Source organism: Tripterygium wilfordii, chromosome 2 (assembly GCF_013401445.1).
Source record: "Tripterygium wilfordii isolate XIE 37 chromosome 2, ASM1340144v1, whole genome shotgun sequence".
NCBI classification, from domain to species: Eukaryota; Viridiplantae; Streptophyta; class Magnoliopsida; order Celastrales; family Celastraceae; genus Tripterygium; species Tripterygium wilfordii.
The window spans coordinates 6,333,955-6,344,571 of NC_052233.1; positions in this window are offsets into that span (position 1 = coordinate 6,333,955).

Below are 10,617 nucleotides of genomic sequence, written 5' to 3' on the forward strand. Positions count from 1 at the left end.
TAGCTCTTACATCTTTCATGAATATAATGTAAGGATGCAATGTAGGTGGGAACTGACTAAGATATCCATGCTCATGGTTAACTGAACTCGATCTTGAAATCCTTTGTGTAGGGAGTGGTGGAGTATTGTAGAGAGATGAACAACTGTGTCTACCTGGTTCCTGAGAATGAATAAAATCGTGTTGAATAAACTCAGACGCTTTACCACGAGTAGATCTGTCTATTTTCTTCTTTGAGGAGGAGCGTACTGATGAACAACTGTGTCTACTTGGTTCCTCAGAATGGTTCAAATCATGCTGAACAAACTTGAATGCAGACGGATTGCCATGAGTAGATCTATCTACTTTATTTTTTGAGAAGGGGCGTCCATGAATATCAGTCTTAACAATAGATTGAAGAAGTGCAGTTATTGATGGATTAATTAGCTCCCTTAACTTGCTTAGTAGACTGACTTTACAAGCCTTGATTGATGCTTAAATTGTTCTGTGAACATTTATAGCTCGACACTACAATTGAGATCATCATCTTCAGAAGAAACACATGGCAATAGTCAAGTTTCTTCCAAAATTTATCAATGTAAGCAAGTGGTATAGGACGACCTTCATTTGTATATATTACAAGCTCGTGCGCACATGTCAGTCCATTACTCATACGAAGTTTACATCTGCAAGAGTAGACGTCTTTTTCGAAAACTTTAAACTGCTCAAATTCCAACCAAATCAGATTCAATGCATCAATTGAAACAAAACCCCATAATTCTCGGAATTGCTCTGTTTTGAATCGATGTTGGACAATATTTTTGCTTTTTTCAAACTAGCTTTTATTGATGTGAATTGACCTTGGAGGAGCTGATGAATAGATAACACTATTGACTCCAAGTTCATTGACTCCAAGTCCGACTGTCATGTGCCTAAGTATATTTTGAACTTAGAATGCTGACTCTCAGCTCTGTTAGTTGTCACATTTTCGAAATGCATATTTGTATCTCTCCAGGCGGATATGAACATCTCCTTATATGGCGTCAACCATACATCTTTAATATAATTCACGACCTTGGAGTAGCTTTGTAAATTCACCTCAAGAGCAAATAAATTATACAGATACGTATTTTCAATTTCTAATTCCAATAATGTGTGCCATATTGAGTAGAATGCATCCTAGGATTGCTTGTCTTGAAATATTTTCTGTTGCAGGCTATAACAACTCTGTTGATGTGCTATGTATAGAGCAGTTTCATCGCCTCAGGAAACACTTGGGCACACGACCTCATCAACGCCAAAACTCTATCGGTGACTATAACTCTTGGAGTAGTGCATTCATGAACCTGTTAGTTTTATAGGTAGCATCCATCAGTAACACATGTGGGATGCGTGCAATAGTTCCAACGAGCCTGAATGTGGAAAGAATAATTCTTCAAGCTCATCAGTCTGAGCATTGCTTCGATTAAAGAAAACGTACTCATACTGGTATAGGAATGACATGAGTTATTGCATTTGGGATTTACCAGCTTTCTCTGGAGTCCGGAACTTCTGACGTGCATTGTATATAGTGTTAATAGTGGACATGTTGTTCGGATCCCTGTTCTTCAACGTATACAAGATGCTTCATGGCTTAACCAAATTGTTAGACAAATCCATCAATATATCATTTTTAGTAGCAGAAGCCTACCCACGTATGCATAACCCTCCATAGTCCATATATAATGTCGCGGAATGGTTATGCGTTCCACATACGACACTTACCATCCAATCATCGTTTGTGTTCAATTTTAACCCTTTCACTCTGAATGAACATTCTATTTTTTTTGTGCCGGTTAACTTTGTGGAGGTTTTCTTACTTTTCTAGGTGCCACCACGTGCACATTGTAACAATAATTTATGTCTCCTCCCAAATCCATCAATATCAGACCTTTTCGTAACAATAACAAATCCCAAATTGTGTTCAGTATTTTGAACTCATTCAATTAGCGATTGACGTGAATTGAATACCTGAAAATGTAATAATTTAGGTATGAATTAACAAAATATAACACATATGAATTTAGTTATGTAGCATACCATGTCGGTGGAAAATTCATTCATAACATCAACTTCAATATTTTCTTCGCTCGGATCCAAGAGTTCCTCTTCTTGTTTTATTTCATCTAAGATAATATCAGAATCAGTTGACAATCTTAGATCTTCATCCCAAAGTTTCCAATGATCCATATTAATTCGGAATCTGCGTTAGCAAATAGATAAAATGAGTGTCTAATCGTTTCTACTAAACATCATACAGATGCCCCTTTTAAATTGAACCAAAAAGAAGACATATCGAGCTCAACTATCTCCAAACTCATGAAGGACCTCTAGTGATAATGAAATCAGTATTGATGTTGCAAGTTGAAGTAGAAGTTTTGGTTGGAAAAGTAGACGCCGCTCTTGTTGTAGAATAATGGAAATATTTTTATAGAAGAGATATAAGGACGTTTATGGGAATAAAAATACTAATTTTAAAATTGTAATAAAAAATAGGACTCTGAAAAGTAAAAAGAATCTTTGAAAAAGTAAGCAAAATATACCTGACAAAATTTTTATCATCATTAAAAGTTAAAATATATGATTCACGTGCATCAACCGTCATTTTTTTGATTTGTCACTTCCAAAACATTGTAATAATTAAAAAAAGGGGTGTGTCACTTTCAAAGGGGGTGTAACAACTAAAAAAAATGGGTGAAAATAATATCAACACTCCAAATTTAATGGCTTTTTTTATTGTTTCTAAGATCAAAAGTGATATGTGTCCCTAATATTATCATCCCTAAATTTACATAATCAATGTGGTATGTCAACTAAACATGCCACATAGATTACTTGTACGAAAACCATAAAAAGTAAGAGAGGTTTCCTCCCTCTCTATCCTCTACCCTATTCTACTTCTTCCTTATCTCTCCCAGTTTTCTTGTTTTCTCTCCTCATACATCTCTTCTCACCACTGAGTGAGAAGGATGTAAAAATCTGGACGATCCATACGTCAGCTGATGAGAGGGCTGACGCAATGACAAACCTCTGTGAATCTTGCAAGAACAAGGGAGAGGGCTGCTCTTCGTGGCCCGAGGACACTCCGACGCTCAAGCCAATGTCAAACTCAGAGAGTTCTAATAATCTTAGAGTGAATCAGAGAATGTGTGTCTTGGCTGGGAGAGCATACCTGGGATGAGTTTGATCGTCCTCCTTTTATAGTGTCGTAGATCGTATCTATAATGATTTTCATATCCCAACTGTTCAGTCTGTTGAAATCTTGACATTGAGGATGTGATACGAGAATCCATCTTGATCATTCGTTGTGATATGAGGATTCTTCATGGTCGTTAGGAAGTCTTCCATTTTTGCATTAAGTCTATATACTTCCTTAGATCATGCATGGTTGTTAGGTTGATATTATGTTACTGTTGGGATTCCCACGTTCTCATTTCCTTTGGGTGACTTCTTTGTTTGACTTCTCTCTAGATTGTCTCTGGAAAGTCAATCCTCGGTATGTCACCTGTCAGGCTGTCATGCTCTGACCTGGCATGTGTCATTTTATTTATCCACACTCATAATTTTGAGGAAAACAACATCCTAAATTTGTGAAAGGCAAGTTGTTTTTCATTTCTAGAGTCTTAAAAATGAGTTGATTAAATAAAATTTTCAGTTGACTATTTATTTTTCATCTTCAAACACAATAAAATGAGGAGAATATTTCCGAAAGGCTGATTTTCCATAAAATAAACGAAGCATTAATAAGCATTTATATGGATATATATATATATATATTATATGAGAATATTCATGAAATTGATCGTTACTAAGGTCTAAGAAGCAAATTAAACAAGCAGCCTCCCATTATTATAATAGACAAACAGAACAAAATTAAAGCAATGAATGAATAAGAGAGGTCTGGAATCAAAATTTTCAGAAGAATTTCCTGCCAAAGCTGGAGCTTAAGGAATTGGTACTACTCATCATCTGCTCCACCTCTCCCAGGTTATTCATCTCCTGCTGTCCATATACACTTGGCGGCCTCAACTGTAATTCATTAATGCTCATGTTCATTGCTCTTGGGTTCTCTCCCACCCCAACACCTGCAAAATATCCATATATAGATTCACTTAATTATAATCAATCCACGCAAATACTTTTACGGCAATGCTACGCATCCATAATAAAATTATTTATAACTGTTTATAATCTATGTGGCATACTTACTAAGCAAGATGACATCACAGCTTTTTATTTTTTTTTTCTTAAACGAAATTTCAAAATATTTTCTCTCTCAAAATACATGTTAAATTTTAAAAAAACTCTTTCCAAAAAGACCCATTTTTAATAGGTTTAACCTGGACGTTCTCAATTACATTGTTTATGAAACAGTGTATAAAAGTCTGCAACACATAAAAACAATGCAATTATGTATAGAAAATTGTAATAGGAGACCGTGTTAGTCAGAAACAATATAATAAGAGACTGTGTTAAAACAATGTAATTGTCACATCATTATGGACGATTATGTATGAAAATTCTTATGGATAATATCATTTCCGATAGTTTTATTCTAAAAAAATAATTTATGATGGCTTCTTTTTTTTGTCTGTTATGTATATCACAGATATTCAATAAAAAATAATACGAAGGGAAAGAATTCAGAAGAAAATTCAGGAGAAAATTAATTAAGTAGAATTTAAACAAAAGGTCTATTGATAATTACTCGGAACCTTGGATTCTTAATAATAAGACTGAAGTCAATCAATTTCGACGTGTTTAACGCTTTAAGCATTAACAAAAGAAGACAAATTTAATTCAGATATGGACATGGCTATCCCTGTCTTTTTGTGTTTGACTATTTGACTAAAAGAAAAGTGAACCTCACAGAACCACATCATGAATGGCTGGCTTAGCTTAGCTTATATAGTTTCTGTGGAAACCCTAGACATAAAACGTTCGATTTAAAAAACATTTTAGATCTGTAAAAATACTCAGCTTGGGTGAAAAAAAATGTATATACCATGATTTGGGTTCGCATGGCCGACTTGTCTCTCCCCAACCACAACAAATTGAACCATCTCTCCATTCGCCATTGCTTGTGTTTTCTGTTGTTGATTACTCATATGTAGTTTCCTCAGCCTGTTCACTTCTGCCTTGTTGTGCTCTATCTCAGCTGCATAATAAATCATTTATATCACTTATGTATATATATATATATATATATGCATATATGTATTTATATACCTTCTTTCATTATCTTTCTCAGATGATATGCATGGAGCTGTTTGGTAAGAAAGTGATTCTCCATCTCGAGCACTTCCTTTCGGTCCTTAAGAATCTCAATTTGAGGCTCATATATTTCTATCTCAACCTGTATAAATATATATATATATATTTATTTAAGTCAGTGAAAATCATATCTATTACAACATGTACATTGTAAACTTATTGGTTCATGGATTGCCATGCCTGCAAATCCTTGATCCTCCTTTCCATCTCACTAACATATTCAATTTTTTGAATCCTTGATTTCTGAGCAGACATTCGGTTCGACATGATCCTGCAAAACAAACAAAAAAAAAATACTACCTCAACAATAAGATGAAATGTCAGAAATTCAAAGAAAAATAAATAAATTTGTTCTTTCCATATATACCGTCTGAGCTTTTTTGGGTTCACGTTTTGGTCGGTTTCAAACTGAACACCACCTTCCTTTGCATCGCCACCGTCTGTAGGGGAAAGTTTCTTATCAGATAACCCTTGATCCGAAGGCTTGATCATGATGGATTTACCATCAGACGGTGGCTGTTGGAAGGGACGTGACATAGTACCAGTACTACTGCTATCCCCATAGCGGAATTTCTTCCACTGCTGAAACGATGCTGGAGGGGGTAAAGGTGGGGCCAGAGGAGGCATCAAAGGCGGTCTTGTGGACGGCCAAGATGCAGGCATAGGCAGGCGATTATCACTCTTTTTCAGAAAATCCTCCATTTTTGTTAGCACAAAACAGGACTAACTGGCACTAAAGCTAACACAGATTGATAGATTTTATAGTAGGAGACCAACCAAAGGCTGCCCTGGCTGGCTGTGACTACATACAGAGAAATCCAGTGAGACTACCAAAATTGGCCCTCCATCTATATTAATGCCCCTCTAGGAAACTAGTACTGTTCACGTTGAAATATTTTGGTCAATTCCCAGTTATTTAGCTGTTGAGTTGTACGAACAATATTTTATGTGTATCATGTGAGATCTGTAGAGCCCACGAATTCACTTGAATCTCATGCGTCTAACTCGACAGGTCGGATAACTATGATACCAGACTACTGGTATCTTTATCATCTTCGTTTATGGAATTCTTGATAAATTTTATTTCTAGAATTGGATATTTGGACTTATCTTTAAAATAGTTGTCACTCATTAATCACTCTAATATATGGAAGAAATGATATACATAGCTGTATCTGATTAATATGACATATTTGAGTGCACGAGAATGTGATGCATGGCATATAGCATGGTTTTGAAACTGATTTTTGAAGCTATATATGGAAATCTAATCATTATATACATATAGCACAGATAACTCGTGACATAAGACAGGGCATGCCCCATGAGGATTACATTCTTAACTGGAATATTATTATTTTACCAAGACTATGCTAATTAATACTCAAACTAAGGAGTTTGGTTTACGTTAGTGTATTTATCTAGTATTATCAACGTTTGTTTGTTTTCCGCGTATCGTTATTCCAGTTATTTCAGTTACTGAGAATCAGTATATAACTTTAAATTTAAATGCATTTGGTGGCTTGATTAGCATGCTACGCTTCTGTGCATTACTTTTTTTGATTATGAAAGTGCACCAACTTATATATAACTTTAAATGTATTTGTTGATGGTCCTAATTGAGGGCATATTGTAGTTGGGGCTAACACAAAAAAAAAATCATAATTACTATTGAATTAGTATGACCAATGAAACTCAATTACGCATGTGATTATGCATGTCAACTTGAGTTTGTCATATATTGTTCTTAAAATTTCCATAAAAAGTGGTAGAAAGAATCATAAGGACTTTTGGTTATTGAATTTTCTTTGTGATATGGATCCGAGCAGTTGGTATCTCAGTTATTCCAGTTGTTGAGTTGTACGCACAAGATTTTATGTGCATCATGTGAGACATGTGGAGCCCACGAATTCATTTGAATTTTGTGTGTACAAGTTAGCAGTTAGAATAACTGGGATACCGACTACTAGGATATTTATCCTTTTCATTTCTACTTAACAATGTTAGACAAGTAAAAAATAAATCACATGAATAGTGAAATAATTAATAGCAATATTTTATTAAATACTCTCTCCCATTTATTATTCAAAATGACTAAAAAGTTTTTTAAACTAAAACAAGGGTTATTGTTAAGAAGGGTAACATCCCACCCAAAAACATCAACTTGGATAAAAAACCATCCTAAAAGAAAAGAAGAAGAGAAAATAATAAACGTTCATAATAGATTTATATACAACTTTACATAACCCATGTGGCATTACATGTTAGCGTGCCACATAGATTATTTTTACAAAAATCAAAATTCTGAAATATATTTTTCTTGCTTATGTCTCATCTTACTTTTTACTCTTCACTTTTCATCTCTCTCTTACTTTCACTCTCATCATCTCCGTTTGTAGCCTATCTATTCATCTTTTACGCGATTTAGGGTTCTAAGTGCCGCCACATCCGAAAGCAACTATCCCAACAACGAGTTGGGTTTTCTTGTCTCCATAATACTTGAATATTTCATTAAAAGTAGGTGACATCGTTTCTCCTTTATTTCTCCAAAGACGTTATGTGTGACTATTGGAGCTTCTTTTTGGAGCTTCTTTTTCTTCCGCTCGAGGAAGGTCTTTTGGGACTGTCCATCTTCCACTTGTTGAGAAGTTAATTTGTAATTTTCCACTCACTGTTTTTTGGGTGAAGTTAATTTGTGATGTATTTTCTATGTCTCTTACTTTCACTCTCATCATCTCCGTTTGTAGCCTATCTATTCATCTTTTACGCGATTTAGGGTTCTAAGTGCCGCCACATCCGAAAGCAACTATCCCAACAACGAGATGGGTTTTCTTGTCTCCATAATACTTGAATATTTCATTAAAAGTAGGTGACATCGTTTCTCCTTTATTTCTCCAAAGACGTTATGTGTGACTATTGGAGCTTCTTTTTCTTCCTCTCGAGGAAGGTCTTTTGGGACTGCCCATCTTCCACTTGTTGAGAAGTTAATTTGTGATGTATTTTCTATGTGTCCCTTCAGTTCTCAAGAGTCCTAGGAAGTTTAACAAGGACTTTCTAAACTTATCTCAAGATATTTTAAATAATGACTTGTATTGGGCAATAGAGTAAGAGAGCCCTAAGAATTCCAAAGTAATAAAATAACTGGAGGTGCAGCAGCACTGAAACGTATTCATCTCCTAAAATTGTTTTTATTATTCACTACTCGTATATTAAAACCACTACACTTCCATTTTCCCTAACACCACTTCTACCTAAAAGGATGTGTCATATCCTTGTTCCGCCTAAAAGGATGTGTTGTATCCAAAAATTATCGGTGACAATCAAATCATGAATTTTTCGTACCATTTTTCAATGTAAATGCCCTTGAACACTCCATGCAACAAGGACATGCCAAATTCTCTTGTGTCATCCATCCAGACAGCATACCATAGGTAGGAAAGTCGTTGATAGTCCACATCAACGCAGCTCTCATAACAAAATTTTCTTACGTAGACACATCGTAAATTATCACACCTTCACACCATAACTGATTGAGATCATCTATCACGTGTTGTAGATAAATATCGATTTTGCTCTTCGGATTTTGAGGACCCAGAATGATTACTGTCCTCAACATAAACTCCCTTTTCATGCACATGCCAAATGGTCAATTATAAGAAGTAAAAATGACAGGTCAACATGAATAGTTCTTGTCAAATTGTCCGAAAGGAGTGAAACCATCCATGCATAAACCTAATCTTATATTTCGTGGGTCTAAAGCAAAATAACGATATGTTCGGTAAAAGTGTTTCCATGTTTCTCCATCTGATGGATGACATAGGATGTTAGAGTCGCTTCAATGCTCATAATGCCATCTCATCTCTTTTGCTATAACTATTGAACTATAAAGCCTCTGAAGCCTTGGAATCAATGACAGGTATCACATACATTTAAACGGAATATCCTTGTAATTTTCTCATCCAGTTCTTCGAGGTTTATAACGGTCTGTCCCTTAAAATTTGCACTACGTCTCATTCGCATCATCCTTATAATATATCATACAACCATTCGTACAACAATCGATTTGTTGATACCCAAGTCCGAGTTTAGTGATAAGTGTCTAAATGTACACTTTAATTGATAATTTATCATGGACATTTGTCATACAATTAGAGCTTGAAGTGATTATTACATAATTAAAGTACAAATATCATTTTTAATCACTTTATATTTATTTCTATATTTTTAGGCCCAAAAAGTATAGCCCATTTTCAATTCTGGTCTGGTTCCATAAACATATCATATGAAACCTAGTTCTGTTCAGCCATGTGTCATCATCCTAAGTGTCAAATAGACCACTTGCATCATCTGTATATTTGCATATCACCTTTCTATTTAATCATCCTATCATGAAGATAAATATATATACATATGTATATAGGTTTACCCCACATCATTTATCTCCATCTGCATGTGGTACCAAAAGTCAATGCATAAGTAGTGTATATATATACTTGTGTGTATATATATATATGTATACAGTTGTCAAGACATCAATAAATATCACCATAAACCACATCTATTTTTATTGGTTTTCACGTGGATTTATACGCATTAATACTGCAACTCATTTTCTTCTAAAGTCTTCAACTCTTCATCAATACTACAAATTAAACATCGATGAGATCCCATGTGAAGACTATCATTAGTATTCTCCATCTCATCAATAGATTTTCACTTCTATAAATTGAGACACTAAGACAATTTCGGGAGAGAGATTTTTCTGGAGAAACAAAGGGCAGAGAGAGGCAAAAAGTGAGGAAGTTGTTCTTGGGAAGCTGAGAGGAAGTTTAGATTTCCTATACAAGGGGGTGTTCTTATGAGTATATTATATTATTTGTGTAAGCCTAGCATGAGGAACTAATCATCCTCTTACCAGGGTGATGATGGATCCACTCTATTGTGCTTAAATAATTTTAGTTTGATTAATTGTTAGCTTATTTATGCTATGTCAAGTGTTAATTAGCTATGTTTTATTGCTAATTAAACCCTGATGTTTAGCTACCATCTAGGTTTGATTACCATGATGCAAATTGAGGCATATGCCCATGTCCAATTTGAGACCAACTTCTTACAATTAACACCGGAGTTACTTAGACATAGATGTCATATGCTAGGGTCTTTGTGATAGCTACATAAGTTACCATAGATTCTAAAGCGTTCTTGATTGTCCTAGCCAATCCAGATGCCCATGGATGGTTGCGATTAAGGATAGACGTGGTAAGTTAGATGCTCATGACTATTACATAAATTAGGGGACTTGATCTTTGACATGCATGAATGAAATG